This window comes from Eptatretus burgeri, chromosome 13 (assembly GCF_056783735.1).
Source record: "Eptatretus burgeri isolate ZD-2024b chromosome 13, Ebu_testis_v1, whole genome shotgun sequence".
In the NCBI taxonomy this organism is placed as follows: domain Eukaryota; kingdom Metazoa; phylum Chordata; class Myxini; order Myxiniformes; family Myxinidae; genus Eptatretus; species Eptatretus burgeri.
This window is the reverse complement of record NC_140973.1, coordinates 40,433,743-40,448,612: the sequence shown is the minus strand read 5'-3', so window position 1 is coordinate 40,448,612 and position 14,870 is coordinate 40,433,743. Positions and strand designations below refer to the sequence as shown.

The 14,870-nt window shown below is 42.4% G+C and overlaps 1 protein-coding gene across 15 annotated transcripts in view; it reads right to left on the bottom strand.

Annotated features, from left to right (window-relative positions):
- LOC147014280 (R3H domain-containing protein 1-like) overlaps positions 1-13,178 on the bottom strand; it is a 234,179-nt gene extending 221,001 nt beyond the window's left edge. For 3 of the 15 annotated variants that reach the window (XM_085852132.1, XM_085852131.1, XM_085852129.1), the window contains exon 1: positions 8,575-8,796. The gene's annotated coding sequence lies outside the window, so the exon portion shown is untranslated. Of the gene's footprint in view, positions 1-8,574; positions 8,798-8,832; positions 9,102-9,229; positions 9,371-9,918; positions 10,115-12,753 lie in introns of those variants that run through there. The other 12 variants (XM_085852133.1, XM_085852130.1, XM_085852143.1 and 9 more) reach the window with 10 other exon arrangements.
- Between the last annotated feature and the right edge of the window lie 1,692 nt (positions 13,179-14,870).

The following is a 14,870-nucleotide window of genomic DNA, read 5'->3' as shown; positions in this document are numbered from 1 at the left end:
ATGATTTGCACCTGTACCCATACAAAAGGTGCAATACAAAATTGATGCAAAAGTTAAAACCGACTGATCATCGACAAGGCTTAAATTACTCAGTCCCAATTCAGAGATTGGTCAATGAAGAAAACAAATTTGTTCATGAACTGATGATGAGCGATGAAGCTCATTTCCATTTGAACTGTTTTGTGAATAAGCAGAACTGTCGGTTCTGGGGATTAGAGAATCATAGGGCTATTCATAAACATGAGATGCATCCTCTTAAATGCACTGTCTGGTGTGGTGTAACGTCACAAAGGATTATCGGGCCTTATTTTTTTGAAAATGAGGATGGCAGTGCAACAACAGTCACTAGTGAGAAGTATCGAGCCATGCTTGAGAATTTTTTGCATCCTGCATTGAAGGATAAACCTGAGATGTGGTTTCAACATGACAGAGCCACTGCGCACACAGCATGAACCACGGTGGAGCTTCTAAGGCAAATCTTTGGACATGAATAATTTCGCGAAATTCAGAAATTTCTTGGCCATCACGTTCTCCTGATTTGACGCCTCCTGGTTCTTTTATTTGGGGTTACCTAAAGGAGCATGTATACATCAATAAGCCCCATACAATTCAGCAGCTCAAGGACAACATCTGTGCAGAAATGAGGGCTGCAGCCAGAGTTATTGCCAACTGTCATGGAAAATGCTGTCGAAAGAGCCAGTCTCTGCGAAGCCGAAAATTGAAGGCATCTAAGCTGCATCATTTTTCATAAATAAAGCAAATTTATTAAAAAAACAAAAATGTTATTTAATTTCTAAATACCTAGGTGACTTTTGGGATACCCTGTATATGGCATACTTCATAATCTTAACAATTTGCATGGGTTCATGCTTTAAAATATGTATATATATATATACTTTAATTTAATGTTTGATCTGAAATGCAACATCTTCCCCATAAAGAATTACCCAAAGTTGTTTCACTGTAGAATGTAAGAAGCAAAATGCATCTTCAAACGCAATCTATATTTTCATAAGCAAGACCAACAACAACAAAAACAAAATTGTAATTGGTCATCATTGGTAGAGATAAAGGGCTGACAGAATGGCCTGGAGGTACGCATGCTCGCTCTCAGCTCTCGCCTGGGTTTGAATCTCAACCCAGCAATAAACTGTCATCCTGGTGTTTCACAGGCAGGGTGCATCATCCATGTGTGTGCCATCCCTCGGATTGATGTTAAACTGGCTGTCCAGTCTGCCAGCATTGGTTGGTGGACGCTAAAGATCCCACAGTGTCCTTCACGAAGAGTAGGCGAGCAATCGCCGGCACCCTAAACAAAAAACAAATTCCTGCTCTAACTCGCAGAAGGCGGCGGCAGAATCACACCATCAGCCAATGATGCTACTCCACAGCCTTGTGCTGTATATGAATGAAGAGGAAGCTTCGACAAAGTTGTCCATTGCTGCTGTTTGTAACCACACTAATCACCACCATCAATGTTGACTGAACCAGTTTAATTATTTTGGTTTAGAGGATTTAGTTGGACATCAGAGTGAAATCATCAGGTTCTAATCTATACATTAGTTCGATATTTCCTGAAAACATGTTGATGTCGATGGAGACCTTGCAATAATGATGCAGATGACCGAGACATGATGATAGTGACACGATCATCACAAGGGTCTTAAGATTGCATTAAATGTTTTTTACATGCGGCTTCAAACCAGTACAAGTAAATCGAAAGAGTTAAAATCCACTTTCAAGGAATGCTCACAATGTTTAGAATGCAGTGCATACATCAAACTATCACAATGGAACAAGGTGCTGCACACTAGGACACTGAATCCAATTGCAGGATATGTGATAAACAACATGATGGTACTTGCAACTTCATGAAAAATATACCAACAATTATTGCGAAAAATATACTGCATTATAAATGCTATTTTAGTCGAGATGATATAAAAGTTTACATCCAAAATAAACAGGCCACACAATTTGATGAGCCTTGATTCTTGTCTGCATTCATTTTCCCCAGACAAAATCATAATGAATCTAGTAATTGAAAAATTAAAACCATTGCAATTGGTTTTTTTAAAGGGTCAGTTAGGAAACCAGAATATGTATAAAAACTATTTATATTCAGTTACTATCATACAAAGCTGTTCCTCACAACCATTATAAGAATGTATCGAACAGTCATGGCAATTCCTAATGCATTAAGTAAACTTATGAAGGATTTTATAAATCTAAGTTATGAAACGAGCTCGGTCTTGATGTGCCTGCATGCGTGTGTGCATGCGTGCGCCTGTCTGTCAACAATTTTCCTGCAAGGGGTACCGCTAATCAAGCAGCATAGCAATACACGCATACACGTACATACAGCATATAACATGCTGCACATCCACGCCTGAGGAGAGTTTGTTTCCTGGCATGGTCCGTGCCCAATACGTATGCCAGACAGTTTGATCAAAAAGAAGTCCTTCTTCTTCAGAAATTCCTGAATAGAGCAGGAGGGAAGGGCAAGGGTGAGGGCGAGAATTTTTTCTTTCATTTTGATCTTCTTCCTCTTAATGTGTTGAGGAATTCAGTATGTAAAAAGGCAGTGATGAATACCCCATGAACAATCTTCCCCTCCTCACTCCTTGAGTGGAGCTAGGCTGGTATCTGTACACCACCTAATTTTATTTTTCCCATTAACAACAACCGTTTTTTTTTGGTTTTTTTTTTAGTTAAAGCAATTACGCAAACATTGATATTCCCGTCAGCGAAGCGACAGGTCTTACATTCTAATTATAATAATACTACTACTGAGAGATGTTTGTTTGTCGGTGTGTACTTTTTTGGCCAAATGGTCAAACGGATCTTCATCAAACTTTCAGAGGTTTATCAGTGAGTGTCAGTGTTTTAGGCAAAAAAAAAAAACAAACAAACAAGAAAAATAAACAAATAATAATAATATTTTTTTAAAAATGAAAATTTTTGGGGAATTTTTTTTCTTCTTTAAATCGCTCTATAATGCCTCAGCCTTTGTAGCTCTGTGAAAGATGATATTAAATGATCCCTGACCCCATTGCTTTGTGGGTGTAAGAAAGTGTTTTAGGCCCCCACAAAAAAACATTAGACGATTTGTTAGTATATACATAAAGTGAGTATATACATAAAGAAAAGTGCCATCCTCCCCTTACCCTGAATCAATGGGACTATAAAATTTCTATAAAAGTCGCAAACCTTAACTCACGCCGAGTACAACCAGCAGTTTTGAATTCATTCAGTTGAGCAGTTCAGGAGTGAATACAAATCTAACAAAAACACAAAACGTACTACTTCTCAAATTATAGGACGATCAAGATACATTTGTAATCAAATCCTCAATGCACATTCCATGCATATGCTACCTCACATTACCTGTGAATCCATACACATGTTGCGTGTTCATTACCGACTGAGCACGCCCATTTGTCTTAGCACTTGAGTCATGAGTGAAATACAAATGCAATTTCAATGAAACTTTCAAGTGTTTCTTTGCACTCAATGAAAATGTTTTAAAATGGCTTTATTTGAATGCTACATCTATAATGTACAAATTACAGTTATTGTGTATATTTCTACCAAATTCCAGATGGTGGCATTTGTTGGTTTTGAATACACCTCATTTAATCTACTAGCTATAGTACATGGTCTAGCGTTTGTCCGATTAACTCCTTCTTTAAATGACCACAATTACTCTAATGCTCTTGGGGTTGGATGGAGGAAGCTTGGTCTGAGTCTTTCACGAACTGGCTGACCAGCCATGCCATTCGATTAAGGTTGGGGCAGGAATTTGTAATTTGTTCAGGGTGCTGGTGATAGCTCACAGGCTTTAGCAAATGACACCGTGGTAGGTATCTTTAACATCCACCAACTAATGCCAACAGATGGAACTCCCAGTTTAACGTCCGTCTGATGGACGGCACACACATTGATGAATCGCCCTGCCTGTGAAATGCTGAGCTGACAGTTTTTAGATGTGACAGGATTCAAACCCAGGCTACACAGCTTAGAGGCAAGTGTGCGTCCCTCCAGGCCATCCTCTCAACCCATTTTAGAAACAGATTCAACCTGTTGATAAGTTATATACCGATTTGATTTGGGTTCAGTTCCGGATTCAGGTCTGGCCTATTAGTGAGATACAAAACATAAACTGTTCAGCCAGGCAGGGGTATGCGCTCTACCGAGTGCTGTTCTTGTTTCACCTGCAACTGTAATGTAGTATACTCTTTTTGGGAATGTTTGTCCAAGAAAAGCATTTGAACAATGTGGATATGGAAACACACAAGCGCATACACGCAAAACTTACTGATAATGCACGGATAAGTTCAAGATCAAATCATCATGTGTGATATGGTATGGCCTTTCAAGTGATTCACACAGGAAAATAGGATCGGATGGCAATGCCACATGAACTCCATGTGGATGACTGACGTTAACAACTCCTGGAATGGGTAAATCAACATTGCGTAAAGCTGTACGAGGTCGATCTTGTCACTACCGCAATGACCACATGAAACAGTGACTTCAAGTGTACATTGCTCATCGATTTTGGTGCTACGGATCAACTTGAACATTTGGGATTACACAGCAACAACAAACATAGCTATGAAAGTCAGTTTCACCCTTCTTCTATTGGTCAGAGTACAAATCAAACTTGACTTTGACAGATTCAAAAATGTCACCACAACAATACCTACTGGGATTATATGGCATTACATTGTGACAGTTTTGTCGATATGTAGTAGCAAAGTATCGTTTAGAAGTTGATGACATATGGTATATATTGACAACACAAAATCGCTTTCGTGAGTCGATTTTAACATAGCCTTCAATGGTTTAGAGATGTGATTAAACCAAAGCTTCATGAATACAAAATAATACAGATGGTGGAAATTCACTAATTATCCATCCAGTTATGAAACACTATTCATCACCATTCATTGCAAGATGCATGACTTTGGTTATGGAAAAGTTCAGTCTCCTCTGAACCCCCCCCCCTTCCCCCCCCCCCTCAGGCCAACAGGCACAGGTAATGCAAGATGACATTTTTTGGTAATAAAAGCACCCTTCAGAACAAGTCAATTGCATTGGGTGGACGTCTGATAAAGAAAAAAAAAACGACACAAAACAAAACAATAAAAAGAGCAATCTGAGATTGCAGACCCTCACCAGGACTTGTTTGTGTTGTGTGGTGTTTGTGTAGTTTTGTGTCATGTATTTTGTGTGGCGATTGTGTAGTCGTGCGTTACGTAATTAATAAGAGACATAACTAAAACTGTCACTTTACAATTGCTGGCAGTGATGACCGGGTACCAAAACGTCCCACTTTGATCGGACACCTGACCCTGACCCATGACGGTTTTTTATTATTATTATTATTCAAATGAATTCAGAATGGGATTAAAATAAATTCAATTCAAATCAAATGGAAGACCAAATTGGAACAATCCTGCATTGAATGGAGTACTCAGAAGGAACTCAAACAAGCAAAAACAAAAGATAAAGTCATCAGGAGGAACCTGGATAGGATTCACATTTCAGCTACTACTCTTCTCCCCACAAACCCATCCAGGCACAGCCAAGTGAGCCTTATTCAAAAATAAATAAACAAAAAATTAAATAATTCTGGCTGCCAGACCAGGCGTCCGATCAAGTTGAAATTTAAAGTATGTATTCCCAATCACTACTAGATCACAATTGTGAAGTTTCATGACGATTGATTAAGTGTTTCCAGAGAAACCATTATTTAATATTTGTCTTAAATCCAATATGACTGCCAAGTCATGTGACCTACGAGGTCATATGTGTGAACCTTTTGTTCCTCATGGATAGGCGGTCACATGTGTAAAGTTGCCGATCTGTTCAGCCATTTGAAATTTTTGAAGTTAAAAAAAAAAACAATATGGCTGCCAAATCACATCATCAAATGTTTTTTGTGGACCATTTTATCCCTAGATGACCCTCAAAATTTTTCATTCTGATTGGATGCAACATTCCACAGATGCAATTATGACATCATAGCGAATATGATATTGAAAAATAAATAAATAAAAACCAATGTCACCCGCAGGGTGACCCGTATCTTGCCAAAAGGTGACCACGTGTGACTTCTTTAAGATCACACTGAGGTGAACAGAGCTGCTATCCACCAGGAGCGACTCCTTGAGGAATATCTGCCTACGAGAGATTCTGATGAGAATCGTTCTACAGAGTAACCATGAAAAATATGCTTTTTCCTCATAACGTCACCAAATGACGTCATAACGTCTCAAGCTTGACATATCTAGAAAGCACTCATCGAGGTGTTCAATTTGAGGTACTACACGATATGGTTCCTAAAACTTGAAAATTTGACCTTGGGGTCAAATATGTTTGACCTGAGGCACTAACCATGAAGGTCAAGGCCAATCGCCACCAAAAATTAATCAGCTGAGCGCCAGACCATGAACTATATTCCCATGAAGTTTGAAGACGATCCGATCAAAATTACTCAAAAAATAAGGGTTTCGTCGACTCCCCTGATTTGCGCCAAAGTGACCTTGACCTTCAAAATTTTGTGCACTGAAAGGGACCTCTATAGGCCTCTGATATGCGGTTACAAAAATTTCCGATGATAACTGTGCTCTGCAGAATTTTTTATACGTGATTACAGACAAACAAACAAACAAAAAATAATAATAAAAAAAACACACAAGCTGACCAACATATCTTGTAAAAACTTCGTTTTGGCAAGATAATAAATAAAAATCACTCATTCCCCATTAGTAGTACTTGTTATGTGCAAAGTTTCAATTTTTTCCTTGGTGCAGTTTGAGATACAGAGGTCCAAAGTTTTTCTGTTTTACAACATGGCTGCCACACTATGTGGCCTATGATGTCATAATTATCAAAACAATCCACATGAGTAGTCGTACCAATGGTGAAAATTTCGTCTCAATTTGACAAGCGGTTGCGGAGAAAAACACGAAGGTTCTGTGCGGACAAACAGAGACAGACAAAGGGTAATTATTTGCACAAGCCAAACCCGCATTCTGCGCGAAGTTTCTAAAGTGAGGGTTCGTTCGGACGTCAATATATCCAGTGTTCACTATGTGATTTATAGTATTTCTTTATATACAATCTTTCTTGTTACATTTTTTGTGTCAAATGCACTTTGAGGTAGTCAGCATGTGCAGAAGAGAGTTTTACATTGCAGACGCTGTTTTCTAGGAGTGCTATTATGCCTCAGCGGTGACGGTCTGTCGACGACAGACGTAAAGACGTCAGCGAACGACCGATGTCATGACGTCATTACGCCTCTCACCGGTGACGTCGTATGTCGCCATGCAAACAAATGTAAAAATTAGAAAATCGGCAAAAATTCCCAAATCTGTCCATCTGGCACGATCTCACATAGCCCATGCTGTTCATTAGACCACAGAGCAGCCGCATGCCGAAGGTGGCGACAATCCGTCCAGCAGTTTGAGGAGAAACGTCCACAAAATATGGCTTCGCATATTGATATAATAATTAATCATTTGTATTTTCAAAATCACAACTGACGAAGCAAAATTGAGGATGTAAAATTTCACATCACTTATCTTTACATCGACCAACTACGAATGTCTCGATATACAACCAAAAGCCCTCCCCACCAACAAAAAACAGCACCCAATCCCCCCCCCACCCTCCACCAACAGCACGACTCCCCACCATGCACTCCTTCACACGAACTCACCCCCTCTCGCATGATCACACCACCGCACCCCCACCCCCCAAAAACAGCACACCATTCCCCCCTCCACCAACAGCACTACTATCCCCCTCCCAAAAAAACACCACACCATTTACCTCCCCCCCCAAAAAAAACACAGCACACTATTCACCTCCCCCCCCCACCAACAGCACTACACCCCACCATGCAGTCCTTCACACAAACTCACCCCCTCTCCCACGATCACACCACCGCACCCCCACCCCCAAAAAAACACAGCACACCATTCCACCCCCTCCACCAACAGCACTACTATCCCCCTCCCAAAAAAAAACACCACACCATTTACCTCCCCCCCAAAAAAAACACAGCACACCATTCACCTCCCCCCACCACCAACAGCACTACACCCCACCATGCAGTCCTTCACACAAACTCACCCCCTCTCCCACGATCACACCACCGCACCCCCCCAAAAAAACACAGCACACCATTCCCCCTCCACCAACAGCACTACTACCCCCTCCCAAAAAAAACACAGCACACCATTCACCTCCCCCACCAACAGCACGACTCCCCACCATGCACTCCTTCACACTAACTCACCCCTCTCCCACGATCACACCACCGCACCCCCCTCAAAAAAAACACAGCACACCATTCACCCCACCAACAGCACTACTCGACACCACGCACTCCTTCACAGTAACTCATCCCCTCTCCCACGATCACAACATCGCACACCCCCCACCCACAACAGCTCATCCCCACCCCCACCGCACCAACTCACTTCAACACCACCCATGTAAATACAGCAGTCTCCTACAATTGCTGTTGCTCCATCAAATCACATCGGGGCAATGAAATACCTGAGTCGATATTCCTGTACATTTCTCACTCTTCACGACGAACTTCGAGTTCAACGAAACGACGATTTGTATATTAGAAACTTTTCCACACACAATATAAAGGCAAATGAACTGGAACCTTTGGTTCCACCAATACCTCGAACCAAATCAACAGAATGTGAAGCAGAGCACGAAAGCGAGCGTTTTAAATAGAGAACACATAAACAGGTGACTGGTGAACGGGCCTGGAGGAATGAACCCACGCTGTGTGACAGTTACCCCCATTAAACAGCACACGAGCTCGTGGCGTCACCTTCATAAATCACCAACCATTTTAGCTCAAGCACGTAGCGAGCTTTGTTTTCGCTCCTCAGAAGCAGAACAACCTCTCACAGATCCGTATCATGTCAATGGACTATCCGATTGCACACCGTCTACACACCATCCAATCATGCTGCTGCTGCTGCTGCTGCACGAACCTACCGACGTCACGTGACCCGACGCACGTGACTCAACGACGTTGGTAGGTGTGCGAGTAATTGGTGCGTTGTTCCCACGCAAAAGGAGGTGGGTGGAGTGGGGTGAAGGGTTCGGAAGGACTAAACTGTATACAGTATTGTTAACATCCAATGGGAAGGAATATGGGAATGACCGTCACGAGCGGGGAAAGGCTCACCACATGGGAGCAGCAGCGAGGAGGAATGGCCTCCGAGACGCGAAAAGAGACGCGTGAGCGCAAACGACACTCGACTTAGAAGAAGCCATTTACAGCTTTGCTCGGATCAGTCCTCGACTGTTTCAGCTTGGTCGCCAAGGTCCAACCCCCCGGAGATCTCCCAATCCCATTCCCAGAGCTCTCGTCAAATATTCAGCCATATTGCTCCGCGCACACTCCTTAATAAAATAATTGTCGATGACCGAACGTGTCTCTCGGCCTCCATGGATGATTCCTCCAGCAATTTGATTGCAGGAAAAATTCCATAACCATGAGCCATGAAACAATGCCTGGGTAGATCTTACCTCAGCCTTCGACCTTATAAGTTAAGATTTTACCTCAGCTTTCGACCTTATAAGTTAAGATTTTACCTCAGCTTTCGATCTTTTAAGTTAAGATTTTACCTCAGCTTTCGACCTTTTAAGTTAAGATATTACCTCAGCTTTCGACCTTATAAGTTAAGATTTTATCTCAGCTTTCGACCTTATAAGTTAAGATTTTACCTCAGCCTTCGACCTTTTAAGTTAAGATTTTACCTCAGCCTTCAACCCTTGAAATAGCTTATATAACACTAACGTACAAATAATCCACAGTACGTATATACCATAATCGGTCACATTTCTTCATAATCTTTCAGTTATGAAACTTACTTTTGCTTCACGACTGCGTCCTCTAATCTCCTCGTATTGTTTTCCCTGCAATCTTCTCGATGATGAGACTTCACGCCAGCTATTGTGAATCCAAGCGGTGTATCGATCAAATTAGCTGTTTGCTAATCTGTCCACGTGTTTTCGCCATCCACATTCAAACGTTTCTATTTATTTAAAATCCACGGCATGAGCGAGTCACGTGGAAACGCCACAACATCCAGACTCCGCCACAGACCTGACATTGAACATTTCCCTTCCAAATTAAATGCACGCTCAACTCCTCGAGGTATATTAAATAAATATATTTAAATAAATAAATATATATATATATATATATATATATATATATTTAAATAAATAAATATATATATATATATATATATATATATATATTTACATATTTACATGATTGAAACTCGAGTCCACACAAGGAACATTGACCCATCACACCTGCGCCACAGCAACACGAGCATCAGCACCACATTAATTCGAATATCCCGTCGAAAGCTCTTCCCCGGTTTTATGAATGCGTTCGATGAACGACCGTCCAGATCACGTGATTTGAGTGACGTAGTGATTTGGGGGCTGCATTTTTATTGGCGGGAAAAAATACGTTTTTGTTTTTTTACGAGCTACAGAACGAGTGTTGGGAATTTAGGAGTTCGACTATAAATGGGTCATTACGAGTTGCCATTGCTATGTATCCTGGAACCAGTTGAGCAATCACAGGGTCCATCACCACAGATTGAGCGAAAAGGTGAGAAAAATCACCACAGAGTCAGACAGGTCCAAACGTCGATAGCGGCAGGTGAGCAAGATGGCTTTTGCTGTTAAATATCAAACAAGTTTTCCAAACTTCTTTCAGTTATATGTTGTTTTTAGCCGCGTCGCGTTGCGAACGCTGGCTCGAAGAGAGCTCCACGTTGTTTTTCTTCTTCTTCTTCTTCTGGTGAAGACAAAACCTTTATGACGCGGCTCTTGGACACATTTGTCCTTGTTTGCCGCGTTGCGAACGCTGGCTCTAAGAGAGCTTCTTCTTCTTCTTCTTCGACACATTTGTCCTTGTTAGTCGCGTCGCGAACGCTGGCTCTAAGAGAGCTTCTTCTTCTTCCTTCTTCTTCTTCTTCGACACGTTTGTCCTTGTTAGCCGCGTCGCGAACGCTGGCTCGAAGAGAGCTCCGCGTTCTTCTTGTTCTTCTTGTGGTGAAGACAAAACCTTTAGGACGCGGCTCTTGGACACATTTGTCCTTGTTTTTTTTTATAGCTTTTGTTATTTTCAAGAAAAATATTCATTGGGAATGGTTTGCAAAATCTGTGGAATGCATTGTCTGGAAATTTTCAAGATCTCTTTCTTTTTTTTGAACCCGCTGGTCGTTTCAGGTCTAATATTGTGATTTACACGATGGACCATATTTGCCTCCTCCAGGTCGACTTGTGGAACGTTTTATCGATTTTTATGTTCAAGACGAAGCTTTATTTCTCAACATATCGCGAAAACCTCCACAAACAGCAGCATCAAGTTTAAATAGTGAAGTGGATGTTATGAATTCCGTTAAAACGCTGCCTCATGTCGGGGGGGGAGGGGGGGTAACCGTTTGAGGTAAAGTTTCTCGTCTCGTCAGGAGGGTTTTCAGAGTTATCCCATAATGCCGTGCGCGCCGCCATCTTGGTTGTATTCACTTCCGTGGTAACGAAAGCAGCAGTAGCTCTACGGTTTTCACGATTGCTGCCGTTTATCACAGCACATGAAACGGGCATATCGGAAGCTTGAAACAAATCTAGGCCTTGCTTCCCTTGCCAAGCAACATGGCGCACGACGTACTGCATCATGGTTACTGAAACCTCTCTGTAGATAAGAACATGAAGGAGAGAATGAAAAATGAAGAAGAGGGGATGAAGTGTGAAGAACAAGAAGAGGTAGGGGAGGTTGAAAAATGAAGAGGAAAAAGGGGGGGGGAGTGGAAGACCCCTTCCCAGTCTTTATTGCTCAAGTTATAAACAGTAATGCTGAACAAAATATAATAATAGACAAACATATTACGGTACAGTTCTTCATTTCATCTCTATTTTGTACTTCATAAAGCCCAACAATAATTATATAACTCTCCACTGTCTTTCATGTTGTTACAATACCATGACAGAGTATAGTAGGCGAGCTATCGCCGACACCATAAACAAATCGCAAATTTCTGCTGAACCTCAGTCGAACGTCAGGCCTGGCCAGCCGATTCGTGAAAGATTTCCGCCAAGCTTACCTTGACCAACCCCACAATAAAGTGGGAATAATTGCGGCCGTTAAAGAAGAACAAGGAAATACTCCAACAAAATGAAACGCAAATGTAAACCTTAATAACTATTATGGATTTATGTTAAACGTCACATCGCCAATGAACGTGGGAGTGCATACTGTATATGTATGTATATATATATATATATATATATATATATATATATATATATATATATATATATATATATATATATATATATATATATATATATGATGTCTCGCGCATAAAACCTTATTAAACGAACAATCGTACACTCTGTTCACCCCATCCGACCCCACCGACTTAAACGTATTTCCAATCAAAATAAGTCGAGATCAGGAAAAAAAAAAAAAGGAAATGCCAGTACGTACATTAATAGATGAACTGAGAACGTCACTATGGTTATTGCGTGCTTGGTGCACTTGAGTGCTCATGCAGCAGAACCACGATGTATACACAACACAGCACGGGTATGTGGACGTGCGGCTCATCTGAACATGCACGTCGCCACGTGCGCGTTTCGTGCTCGAGACCCCACAGATTTAGGGGCACGAGAGGAGCTTACCGAAGCTTCCCCGTCTGTTTCGGAAAGAACGCCAATGTCCAGGTACGGGTGCAGGTAAATGTGTTCGCGTCGGCAGTGCAGCATTCGCGGGAACGGGGGAGTTCCTCGCCCTTGAGAGTGCCTCCCCCTGTAGACCACCGATTGAGTGGTAGATCCCTCGCAAGACCGGATAATCTAAATGCTCCAAATGAGGAGCCCGCCCTGTCTCTGTCTCTGTCTCTGTCTCTGTCTCTGTCTGTCTGTCTCTCTCTCTCTCTCTCTCTCTCTCTCTCTCTCTCTCTCTCTCTCTCTCTCTCTCTCTCTCTCTCTCTCTCTCTCTCTCTCTCTCTGCACCCTGCGTGGTATAGACTCGTGTTAATTATATTAGTATTTTTTTTTCGACCCACTCCCTCCACGATTTATACAAGCACACTCCGGTTACACCTCACGGCGCGGCTGCACATCCGACGGGAGATACCCGGAATAGCGACCCAATATAGAGGCGTCAGCTGGAGAGAGATTCGTGTCCAACCGCCCACGCTATAATGTCTGCATCCCACAGACAACCGCGGGTGCTTCGCCGTGGCGATGAACCTCCAGTGCGGTGCAGCAGAGCTATATGATCCCATGTGCTGTGTGTATCGAGGGAGCTAGATATTGCACTCTGCACGGTAAGGGAGGAAATGGTGCATGGTGGTGGTGCACGGACGTCGGAGTGAAATGGCGCCTCTTTTTGGATCTGTTGCCGCAGAAGCTAAATTTAGCAACAGCAGCAACGAAAGGGGCGAATCGATGCGGCCTTTGATACACGGCAGCACCATCAGGCGAGCTCAGGTGTGTCCGCGATGCGTGTTAGGTCAAGTGGTGGCCCATCGCATAGAAAGTACCGATCCTAAAAAGGCATAGCAACAAAAGCTGTTGGTGGGTGGAAACAAACACCAATGAACACGAATGAGCAATCACACGCATGGTTAAATACAAACATTAACCTCTCATGCAGGACATGACCCGAATTGACTTGGACAGGAGAATGGTGAAGGGGCAAATCTGGACGTTCCTTCGATTTCATCTACTTGGACCATAAATCCGTCGAAGAGAGATGTGAATGCCGTTCAAAACCTTCGTGATCATCGACACCCAGCGTCAGTGGTTTTATTTTATTCCTTTGCTCATTACATCTCCTTGGTTTTGACTGTTTCAGTACAATCCGGAAGTTTTCCACAATACAATTATGGACCTTGCTAAAATCAAGACGTGACGTTGCATTTTTATCATGTGCACACAAAGTGAAAAGTGTGGTTAAGCATTTGGTTCACTTTGTCTCTGCCTACAAACATCAGTTTTTGATCGAGGAGCAACTTCATTTCAATTTAATGCTATATTTTGAAGATAAATCGGAACACGAACCTGCAGTTTAGCAGGACTTTGGCTCTGAATTGTACGGAGCCGCATCCCGATCAAATCTTCAAGCTGGCCTCCAAAGCCAGTTGCCGATTGGGCATCCTCCATCGTGCAAAGTGCTTCCTTCGCACACCTGAGCTCCTGACCACATACAAAGCTTTCATCCACAGCCTGATGGAATACTGCTCTCCCCTCTGGCCTGGTGCTCCCGCCTCTCACATTTCCCGACTTCACGCTGTGGAAACCAAGGCATTTAAGATCATTGATATCTCCCGCGATGAGTCTGTCTGTTTGTGTCTCTCGCTCTCTTTCTCACCGCAGGCAGGTGGATGGTCTGTGTGGACCGTCTCCTCTCGGGCCTCACCCCCCTGAGAAAGAGAGAAGATGAGTCTGACAAAATCACTCGATTAATAGTTGAGGAGAAAAGACCAAGAGATGCTCAAGATCAAAAAGACCTGGAAGTATGAGATCAGTAGAGACATGCAGTTCTGCTTGAACAAGCCCGCACCACTAAGATAGCCGATAGTCTCCCGGGAGTAAACCAACGATCCCTCACATCTCAGCGGTGCTGTTGAATTTGTTGAAGTTAATGCAATCATTGGGGATAATGAAGGACGGAGGGGAGGGAACATCATCCACCAACTCCCAATATGATCATTACAGTAGTTGGTCAACACAAATTAATTTGCACCCCAACCTCTATGTTTAATCTCATTGCAGTAACAATACATGCTGTG